At 31.3% G+C, this 12,630-nt stretch overlaps 1 long non-coding RNA gene across 1 annotated transcript; it reads left to right on the top strand.

Moving 5' to 3' along the window:
* Nucleotides 1–2,470: 2,470 nt before the first annotated feature.
* On the top strand, nucleotides 2,471–9,270 carry LOC145269583 (uncharacterized). Its single transcript, XR_013865113.1, has 2 exons — nucleotides 2,471–2,639; nucleotides 7,356–9,270. It is a non-coding gene; the product is annotated as an uncharacterized LOC145269583 (long non-coding RNA).
* Nucleotides 9,271–12,630: the final 3,360 nt, after the last annotated feature.

Here is a 12,630-nt window from a genome sequence, read left to right as displayed (position 1 = left end):
TTTAAATGTGAGGAAAAGAAAGTAAAAAAATAACATAAATATATGTATCTGGCATAGTCCGGAAATCTGTTTACTTTCAATCTGCTTTCGCTTTTTATTTAAATGATGATGATGATGATGATGATGATGATGATGAATAAATTAATAAATAAACAGAGCTAGCCAGAGAGCTGAAAGAGATATGGAAGATGAAGAAAAAAAAAATACCTATAATAGTAGGAGCACTAGGAACAATCCCGAAAAACTTAAAAAAAAAAAAAAAAGAATGGGGGAAATTGGAATCAGAGGAATGACTGGAAAATACAACGAACAACAATAATAAAAACAACTGAATGTGGAGACTAACACACATGAACCACAAACGGTGGTCAGACAAACTGTTGCAGAGACAAAACATGTAGCGCTACATGGAACCAAGAACATTGAAGCTGCATACTTATAAGCTCTCTAACGCCCCCCCATCTCCCAATTGCCACATCACTGTGCCCCCCGCCAAAAAAAAAAAAAAAGAGTGAGACTGAAGAGCCACGTACAGTCAAGGAGGAAGGAAAGACCAAGAAGTGAGCACTGATCAGACTTCTTTTATATGTGCGAAGAGAACTGGGACATTGGGTAGGCTTATTGCCACTCAAATCCCAGTGAAGACCGATGGCTACTGCCAACGAGAAATCAATGGCAAGCGGCTGTTACGATAATGCAAATTTATTTGCAAATGTTATCGAAAGAGGTGGAGAGTACTGGAAATCTGGGGAGACCTTTTATCACTCAGCTTCCAGGGCACACCACAGCCTGTTTTCAATGAAATCTTTGATGACCTGTGTGAAAGCTTTTTTCAATAATAATAATAATAATCATAATAATAATAATAATAATAATAATAATAATAATAATAATAATAATTCACTCACTAGGAGTAGTAACACAGGTCATAGTCAAGGATTTTTCTTCGAGAACAACTTGTGGCCTTCTCTGGTTGCCGAGTGACAACAAGTATACCCAGATTTCCAGTAGTCTCTACCTCTTTTGATAACCATTGCAGATGAATTTGCATTATTGTAACAGCAACTTACCAGTGATTTCCTTCTTGTTGGCAGCATCCATTGGTCTTCATCGAAATTTGGGTTGCAAAAAGCCTGCCCAAGGTCCCAGTCCGCTTTGCACTCATCCAGCGGAGGTCTAGCTAGTGCTTTCTCTCCTCGGTTTTTCCATCCTCATTGACACTGCTTGCTTCTTTGGTATAGTGTCAGATTTGAGCCACACACACACACACACACACACACACACACACACACACACACACACACACACACACACACACACACAAAGGGGGATATGGGGCACAGGGGGTTAACTTACAATTATACAGTTTCAGTTTTTATGATTCTGTGTGATTCCAGAAAATATCTTTATGATGTATGTACACAAAACGGAAACGTCATATTCCAAAAATTACGTAAATTGATCAAGCAGTTATATTTTTGTAAATAAAATCAAAATCTACCTTCGGTAGCGTTCAATCTTGCATCAAAGATTTTTCTGTTTTTTTTGTTTTTTTTTAAATAAGAACCGAATTTATTTATATTGAAACGAAAAATATTTTTACTATCAATATTTATGTAAATAAACGGGTTTGTTTTACTTTACACATAGATTTAAAAAAGTTGGCACAAAACAAATATAGAACAAATAAATGTTATCGAAGGCAAGATAAGTTACTTTTCTACTCAACTGGATATGTTTTTAGTGTTTATATTTGATGTAACATGTTTATTCAGCTCGAAAAAACATACAGTGTTTACCGATGTATTGGAAAATTCAAAACAGCGGCCGACTCTTTCCGAGACGGTAAGTTTGGGAAAAGAAGTTATAAATAAAAAACAGTCAAAATACTGTTAAAAACCCGCCGAATTTATGTCAGCTTATGTCACGGTAACATATATTGAGCAAGTTTCTTACAGTATTTTGTCTGTTTTTTTTATTTATAACTCATTTTCCCAAACTTGCCGCCTCAAAGAGAGAGTCGGCCGCCATTTTAAATTTTCCAATACATCGGTAAACACTGTATGTTCTTCGAGCCGAATAAACATGTTACATTAAATATAAGCACTAAAAACATATCCAGTTGGGTAGAAAAGTAACTTATCTTGCCTTCGATAACATTTATTTGTTCTATATTTGTTTTGTGACAACTTTTTCAAACCTATGTGAAACACTGAAACAGTAAAACAAACCCAAATAAACATATTTCAATGAATCCCCCCCCCCCAAAAAAAAACACTTTTCTTATTTGTTTTACCAACATTTTCGAAAAAAAAAAAATGCCAAGTTAGGAAATATTTTAGGAGGAGGTGGCTTGTCTCCATTAACCGGTCAAAATGATCTTTCAATCCTCCACCCTGTGATATTTTTTTTGTCCCCATAAAGCTATGACAATATTGCTACAAATTTAATAATAATTTTATGCGGAATATTCACCGAAAAGATCGACTGTTTTCCAATGGTGTATTTAAATTAGTTTGAATTTAATTTTCTGCGAACTTATTTTTCCTGTCGCCATCTTAAATTTAGATTTCCAACCGTCAAACTCGTCTCGTTTAAAGTCATTTCTTTCTTCAAATCAATTGTCAAACATACTAAAGGTAAGTGTTATTTGAGTTCGGTAAATATGAATAATTACTCCAGCCTCGAAAATTCCTTTTAAATTACTACTCGTTCGGGGTCGCGGAAAACGAAAATAACGTTTAAAATTACGGCATACGAGTAGTTTCCAAGATGTGAGGAAATGGTGGCAAATTTGCCGTTTAGTTGTACACTACAAATATCCTCAAACCAGGTAATCACTAAAAGGGACTCTTAAAATTCGACACCGACATTAAAAAAAGGGTTGGTTTTTTTTTTATATGTTTCACAAACTTTAAATGGGTAAAATATAAACGTAATTATCGAAAATGTGATCATGTTCAAATTAAATTTAAATTAACCCCGTTGTTTAACAAATTTAAAAAAAAATAATGCAAGATGAAGTTTTAAAATGATTAAATATGTTTTATTTAACAATTTAATATTGAAAACATTGAACAATGAAAATAAAATTGCGGGTACTTATGTATTTTTTGTTACTATGATGAAATAATAATGCTATTATTTTGAAAGCCATTCTTAACGTGGGAAGGATGTTTTGTAACTATTCTGTGCTTACACCTTACAGTTAAAAAAAGAAAAAAAAAAGATACCATGAAACTTTAATTTAACCTGAAAAAAACTATTTAAAAATAGCGTGGTATCAAAAACGCATAAGCTCTAAATTTTGGTTTAATTTTACAGTAGATATTGCTCTCGGATGTATACGATGGCAGATGCTACCGTGCTATATATATATATATATATATATATATATATATATATATATATATTATTTATTTCACTTTAAATTCAAGTTTCACAATATTTTTTTTCTTTTCTTTTTTTTTAATTGTAAGGTGGAAGCACAGACTAGTTATAAAACACCCTCACCTCCTCATTAAGAATGGTTTTCTAAATAATGACGTTATTATTTCAGCACGGCACTAAAAATACATAAGTACCCAAAATTTCATTTTTATTGGTCAATGTTTTTAATTTTAAATAAAATAAAAAAGATTTAATCATTTTGAAACTTCATCTTGCATTATATGTTTTTAATTTGTTAACATGGTTAATTTAAATTAAATTCTAATCACATGATCACATTTCAAAAATTATTAAAAGTTTGTAAAACATGTAAACAAACTTTTGCTCGATACCGGTGTCAACCTTTAAGAGTCTCTTTTAGTGATGACCTGGTTTGAGGATATTTGTACAACTCAACGGCAAATCTGCCGAAATGTTAGATTCAAAAAAGTGCCAGATCACTTTTCTATAATAATTTAACGCCTCTTCATCGCCTCCCATGAAATGTAAACAGAATTTTTGTGAAATATTAAACAGTTCTTCTGCTCGGTTAATGTCGGCGCGTTACTTACATTAAAACGGTTGAGTAAACTGCATAAGCACCTGTTAAAAAACTATACAAGTCTATAATTTAATATCCTCCTCCAAAAAAAGAACGAAAAACAAACTGGCAGTCCCCCTTCCCCTCCAAAAAAAGAAAAAGGTGGCCATAAAGTGAGTCCGTTTCTTTGTATCTTGGAAACTACTTGTTACCTGGAATTTTAAACGTTCGTAGTAATTTTAAAGGATTTTCCGAGGGTAGAAAGAAAGTCCCCCCACCCACCCAAAAAATTGTGGCAACAAAGTGGGTGCTCATTTTACATTAAGTTATTAAAGAAAAGTGACCTTACAATTTTTTAAAACTAACATTTCTTAATATCTTGGAAACTACACATTTGCCATAATTTTAAACGTTATTTTCGTTTTCAGCGACCTCAAAAACCTATGAGAGTCGTAATTTTAAAAGGTATTTTGCAGGGCGGAATGATTCTTCATATTTACCTTAAATTTAATTCCTTTTATGTGTTTGTTTTCATACAAGTCGAAACCATTATGATTTCCTCATTCGTTTTTATTAAGTAACGAGTTAACGTTTCCAGTTGGTAACTATGAACAACAATTTGGGTTTGTTTTAGTATTCACATAGATTCAAAAAACAATTTTCGTGTTTGTATTACTATACACATAGATTCGAAAAAGTTGTCAAAAAACAAATATATAACAAATAAATGTTATCTAAAGCAAGATACGTTACTTTTCTACCAAACTGGATAAATTTTTAGTGTTTTTATTTAATTTATTTTTATTTCGGACTATTAGTCCTCATCTTTATTAGTTGTTTTTTGATTGGTTTGTTTATTCACAACGTTTCAGCCAACTATTCCTCTGGCCTTCGTCAGGTGGTAACCGCGACGGATAAGAACTTCGAATCTCCTAACTGCATTCTCAGCCATCACTGCCACGACAACAACTACGGATGGCAGTGATGGCTGAGAATGCAGTTAGGAGATTTGAAGTTCCTATCCGTCGCAGTTACCACCTGACGAAGGCCAGAGGAATAGTTGGCCGAAACATTGTGAATAAATAAACCAATAAAAGATGAAAAACAACAACTAATAAAGATAAGGACTAATAGTCCGAAATAAAAATAAATTAATATATATAATGCTCATCTCAAAAAATGAATTCCAATTAAGGAATAATATATATATGTTTTTATTTAATTTAACATGTTTATTCAGCTCGAAAAACACAGTGTTTACCGATATATTTGAAAAATACAAATAGTTGCGGACTCTGTGTTGAATGCGCTAAGTTTGGGAAAACGAGTTAAAACTAAAAAAACTATACAAAATATTGTTAGGGACTCACTCAGTATATATTTCTACAACATAGGCTGACATATATTTGGTAGGTTTTTAACAGTATTTTGTATAGTTTTTTTGTTTTAACTCATTTTCCCTGACAATACTAAAAATGAGTACATAGAAAGTAAAACTAAAGAAGGTTTGAGAAAATACCATTGATTTGGAAAGAAACTGAATTTAAATAATAAAAACATAACCAGATTTAAGTAAACATATAAAAAAGGACAGTTTGTTGTACAAAGAGAAAATATTTTAAAATGTTTACAAGCTTTAGAAAAAAGAATCAGAAGAACGGTAGAGAGACAACTGAAAGAAGCAGCACATATGCTCGAGAATAACCAATTAGTAAGTAGATCTAGCATTGAATTTAATACAATATAGGAACCAGTAATTATAAACAATAGATAATATATACAATTAATAAGTAAAAATATTAACACATTATATATATATATATATATATATACATATATGTGTGTGTGTATATAATGTTAAAAGTCCACGTATGCTTGTAGGATAGTGATTTAAAGGTTATGATGGTTTTTTGAAGCATGAAAAACGATGTTACTTTTTGTATTTAATATTTTTATTGTTATTTTTTATATTTCAAGTGGAGCTCCGCTCTTGGTCACAAAAAAGTATCGGAAAATTTCGATACTTTTTTTGTGACCAAGAGCGGAGCTCCACTTGAAATATAAAAAATAACAATAAAAAAACTCCACTCTTGGTCACAAAAACATCAAGTGAAACAAATAGCAGGTATTTCCAAGTTTGCGTCAAAGAAGGTGGGCTCATTATACAATGCGAGAAAACTGCTCACACCTTACAGTATCCTATATCTACAATGTCACCGTTCGGCCATACATGAACTATTGGTCACAAGATGTATCGAAAAATTTTGATACTTTTTTGTGACCAAGAGTGGAGGTCCGCTTGAAATATAAAAAATATCAATAAAAATATTAAATACAAAAAGTAACTTCGTTTTTCATGCTTCAAAAAACCCTCATAACCTTTACATCAATATATATATATATATATATATATATATATATATATATATATATATTAATATATATATATATATATATATATATATTTATCAGACACTGCTGATACATTAACTGCACTTTCTCAATTTATAAAATTGGCTGGTGTCTGCACTATAATTCCCTTGCATTATTTTAAAATTAAAACTTGTGACTATGCCACTGTGATTGTAATATTGATGAGGAAAACACTTTCTAACTTTGGTCTATTCACATCTTTCGACAACCGTAATTGCTTTTAAGTTTTCCTTCAACCCCCAGTGCATTCAAGTCTTTCTGCCTTGAAGCCTTTCTTCAACTGTAAATAAGAAAACTAGTCTCATTTAATTACTGAATTTTTCTTTTCACAAAAATACATTTTAATAAAGAAATCGAGTAATTAAATTACAGTTATTATCTTATAATTGTCTTATGTTTTTAAAATACTATACACAAACATGTATTATATTGTACACATTATTATTATTTATTATAATATACACAAACATGTATTTATTATACTATACACAAACATGTATTATATTGTACACATTATTATTTATTATACTATACACAAACATGTATTATATTGTACACATTATTATTTATTATACTATACACAAACATGTATTATATTGTTACACATTATTATTTATTATACGATACACAAACATGTATTTTTTATACTATACACAAACATGTATTTTTTATACTATACACAAACATGTATTATATTGTACACATTATTATTTATTATACTATACACAAACATGTATTATATTGTACACATTACTAGTATGCATTATACTATACACAAACATTTATTATATTATTATTATTATTATTATTATTATTATTATTATACTATACACACATGTATTTATTATAACATATTATGTGACTTTAAAATATTTTTCAATTGTTTTAACTTTGCAGAATAAAATAATATATGTTCAAGAAATTTATCTGTTAATTGTTTTCAATTTTTCAGGATATCATTCATTCATTCTGGAGAAAAACAAGTATCATTGGATTTAAATGGATTTACATTCTCTTCGTGATTTATCTTGTGGAAAAATATATATTTTGAAAAACTGTGATTTATAATTCATTCAGTCTCTCACATTACAGGGAATCAAATCGTACTGAATGATATCAAATATTCCACTTTCAAAAATGAGCTATAAATCTGATACTAGAAAGGATTCATATGTGGGTATGCGAATGCATACGAGAGAGAAAACATTGTTGTGAAGTATGTAGTTACTTACAATGAAACAAAATATGTTGCAACATATGAAAACACAGCCATTAAAGAAACCATATTCATGTGAAGTATGTGGTTTTTCTTTTATACAGCAACAGCATAAGTTAATACACATGCGAACACATACTGGAGAGAAACCATATTCCTGTGAAGTATGTGGCTCTTCTTTTACACAGAAACAAAATAGGTTGCGACACATGCGAATGCATACTGGAGAAAAAACATATTCCTGTGAAGTATGTGGCTCTTTTTTTACAACAAAACAAAATATGTTACGACATATACACACACATACTGGAGAGAAACTATATTCTTGTGAAGTATGTGGCTCTTCTTTTATACAGAAACAAAGTATGTTGAAACACTTGCGAACACATACTGGACAAAAGCCATATTCTTGTGAAATATGTGGCTCTTCTTTTAGACAGAAACAACATATGCTGCAACATATGCGAACGCATACTGGAGAGAAACCATATTCTTGTGAAATTTGTGACTCTTCTTTTACAACCAAACAAAGTATGTTGCATCACTTGCGAACACATACTGGAGAAAGACCATATTCTTGTGAAATATGTGGATCTTCTTTTACGCAGAAACAAAATATGTTGCATCACATGCGAATACATACAGGAGAGAAACCATATTCTTGTGAAACATGTGGCTCTTCTTTTACAAAGAAACAAAATATGTTACAACACATGCGAACACATATGGGAGAAAAACCATATTCTTGTGAAATATGTGGCTCTTCTTTTACACGAAAACGTCATATGTTGCAACATACAAAAACTCATACTGGAGAAAAACTATAGTCCCTCAGAGTGTGCATCTCTCTTTTCATAAACAATATATATTATATATGTGAACACATACCTGGAATAAACCACATTATTGCTTTTTGGCAATAAATCAAATATGTTGTTTGTGAAAGCATAGAGCAAATGATATATATATATATATATAAAATAAATAAAATGAAACTTTTTTAAAAAACTTATCTGAAAGATTCCTGCGCAATGTGATAAGATACATCACAACACCCGTTCACACGCAAACGTATCATGTAAGAAAAACACTACCAAAGGCAATGAAATGGCTCAAAATAGTCCCAAGATCCATGGGTTCATACCATGCAAATGGTAAATTTGCGGCGGATTTGATTATCAGATTCGTTGTCAGCGATCTCGAATACCCCTAAAAAACAAATTAGAGTGATCAGTATTCTGTTGTAGCGTAAGGTACCATTTACCAATTTTTTTTAACTTGATTTGAAAACAGACTTTTGTCCAATCCGTTTACCCTTGTACAATTGGGATACTAACTTTATCATTGGTTTTTAATTGCCTTATGAAATATTTATCCAATTTGCATATTGATTGTGGGTAGAAAATATTTTTATTTTGTTTTATTTCATATGTATAAGAAAAAGTCGTTTGATTTAATGAATCGATTTGAAAAGATTGGAATAATCTATCTTAGTACAATTGGAATGCTATATATATCTTATAATTGGTTCATGGAACATCAATTTCAAATTTCACTAGTTTTTTTTATATAAATATTACATCAGTAATTGTTGGAAATAGTTTGATATTTTAAACTTTTTTTCTGAAATAAAATGTTATCTAAAAATGCAGTTTTTGTAGCATTTTTAATTTTTTTTGTATGTGTTCGTTTTTGTAAAGTATGTTTTATTAATCTGTATTTTATTTCATGTTTTGTTAACATTTGTACTGAAAATATCGTTGCTTTTCTATTCCAGTATATTCGAAAATACTGCCCAACAAAATTAAACTAAAATCATGTTAAGGAAAATATCATTACGTCAATCTTATGATCAAATGGCGAAGGTAGAGCATGATATAAGTGAGAAATTTATTTGCTGAAATAAAATATGAAATGCGTTGTTGAAATTAGTTTATTTAAAAACGTTATTTTCCGATCTAAGAAAAAACTACTAGCATTTGAGTCATAATGAAAGTGATGAGTGTTATATGAAAGGACTCTCCCCTTCTCAAGTAAGCAAGAAGACATACAAGAAAAGTGAAAATGATATTAGGAAAAGGCTAGAATCGAACCCTGTAGGCAATTTCTAGAGATAATAGAGAATGGAATGTAAGGATTTCAGTCCATTGTTAATTCTATTAGAAATAGTTAAATATTGTTTATGTCGGAAAAAGAGTTGATTGTCTATTCTTTTAGAAATCTGGATATTAAATATGTCAGTTAAATGAATGCACAATGAAAGTTAAAAAATATTGTGTAAAAATAGGTTAGATATTAAACAATTGGAATTGAGGATTCTTTGTTTGCCAAAAGTGTGTTGGACGGACATGTGCAGAAAACGTAGTATAGCCCCATTGGTCGACAGTACCGTGGCTACCGAGAAAGAAGGCCGATGCATATGACAGCGTAACGTCACTTCCTAATTAAGTTGTAGGTATAGACAACTTCCGGTATTCAACCACATGGTCATGCTAACAGGCATAAAAAAATATGGCTAACAATATGTGTTACCGATTGTCCATGTATGTTCCAAAGAAAAAGAACAATTCTCCATAATTATTATAATTGCACATTTGGGATAATTTTAATTAAAATATCGTAAGTGAATTCGTGTTTGAACTTTTATTTTTATTGGAGAAAGTCGAATATTTCATTTCATTTTTTTTTTTACTGCAAAACAAACAAATTTTGAGTTTGTATTACTGTACACATAGATTCGAAAAAGTTGTCAAAAAAACAAATATATAACAAATAAATGTTATCAAAAGCAAGATAAGTTACTTTTCTACCAAACTGGATATATTTTTCGTGTGTTTAATTCATTGTAACATGTTTATTCAGTTCGAAATACATACATTGTTTACCGATGTATTGGAAAATTCAAAATGGCGTCCGACTCTCTCTTAAACACGGTAAGTTCGGGAAAAGGTGTTATAAATTATAAACTAGGCAAAATACCACCGAATATATGTCAACCTATGTCACGGTAATATATATTGAGCGAGTTTCTAACAGTATTTTTTCTAGTTTTATATTTATAGCACCTTTCCCCAAACTTACCGTGTTGAAGAGAGAGAGTCGGGCGCCATTTAGAATTTTCCAATACATCGGTAAACACAGTATGTTTTTCGAGCTAAATAGACATGTTACATTAAATAAAAAACAAAAAAATATATCCAGTTTTGTTAGAAAAGTAACTTATCTTGTCTTTGATAACATTTATTTGTTATATATTTGTTTTTTGACAACTTTTTTCGAATCTATGTGTAGAGTAATACAAACCCAATTTTTATATAATATTTTTCAGTCCGTTCTTTTAATAATAAATAAAACTTTTCACTGACTATTTTCAAAGTAAGCATTTTTCACGGCAGTGTTTTTTTTTTTTGTTTTTTTTTTTACGATTGATGAATTATCAATATTTTAGCACGGGGCGTAATTCATTTCTTTGAAATATATTTAAAACTTCAATTGTTTTGTTTTTTTATAACATTTTAACTGTAAATAATTTAAATGACGAGTTTTGTTGTCTGAAGCAGATTTCAAGTTGTGAAGACCAAGACATCATCTGACCCACAAAAACTGTAATATCAGAATTTTGTGCCAAGGAAACCACTCTAGTTTTAGGCCAATTAAGTACTCTTCTAGAGTTCAGCGGTATTTCCCGCCAAGCTGATATGCATGTAATAAAGAGGCCAGAAAAACCTATCATCGACTGGGAAACATGCAAAACAAGCCATCAATCAATCTCCTCAGCAATTTTAACACACAAACGATACTGTCCATCCATACGCTCCCGGAGAACTATGCAGATCTATTTGATGGCTTAAACTCAAAGCAAAAAGTCCACCTACACATAGATAAAACACGTTGCCAATTGTTCAGAGATACCACAGAGTCCCATTTCATGTGAGGAAAGACATAGAAGAATTGATACATAAAGCTGAAAAACTGGGAGGGATTGAAAAAGTAGAAGAGCCGACCTCATGGGTAACTCCTAGGGACCAAAACAAAATCAGAATCTGCATCGAAACGAAAGAGCAGCAAGCAAAGCTATCGAAAGTGAACGACATCCAACTTCCACACTCGATGAACTGAAAACCATTCTATCAGAAGCATCTTCAACAAATTAGACCTCAATCAGGTTTACAACCAGTTGGAATGAGATGAAGAATTCCGACATAACCACATTCACAACACGCCTACGTATATAGATGTAAATGGCTATTCCTCGGTGTCACCGTGGCTAGTGAGATTTTCCAGGGAGAAATCAGTCAAGCAAATGGAGCCATCAACATCAGCGATGACATCCTTTCTTTTGGATCAGACCAGCAGGACAATGACCAAAACCTCCACGCAGTATTCCAACGATTTTGTGAAAAAGATCTAACCGGGAATGGCAGCAAATGTGAGTATAATAAGAGGTCATTGGAGCTCCGTGGACACACATTTGGTAACGAAGAACTCAGCCCAAGCAACCTTAAGATGTAAACAATCCTTGGATTACATAACCTCAAACATGCATTGGAAGGCAGAAGCTTGCTGGGGATGACTAACTGTTAAAATGTTTTTGACTACTAATGAGGTTATCACCCCAATAATATGGACGATTTTATAACTACGGTTAGGACAATCAACCAATGAGAAGCCTCCGATCTCATTATAAAAATATCAAATTTTGGATTCAAGTCAGTTCACTGTCAACCTCCATCTTGAACAACTGAACCATGGCTTATCGTGATTGCATTGATTCTTCGCCGATCTAATGCCAGCATCTTTATTCTAAAAAATTACTTAACACTCGAGATTGTGACTGCATTGATTCTTCGCCAATTTGATATACTACTGCCACCTTTGTTCAACATAATCGCTCAACATTTAACACTAACTTTTGTGGTGCAAAATTCATTCCAAATTATTACACTCTGGCCTATGAAATGCACTGCATCAGTTAATACAAAATGCAGTGGTCCTGGAGTGAACACCAAAT

Source organism: Euprymna scolopes, chromosome 45 (genome assembly GCF_053919585.1).
Source record: "Euprymna scolopes isolate OS-2025 chromosome 45, ASM5391958v1, whole genome shotgun sequence".
In the NCBI taxonomy this organism is placed as follows: domain Eukaryota; kingdom Metazoa; phylum Mollusca; class Cephalopoda; order Sepiida; family Sepiolidae; genus Euprymna; species Euprymna scolopes.
This window is presented reverse-complemented; position numbering and strand designations above follow the sequence as displayed.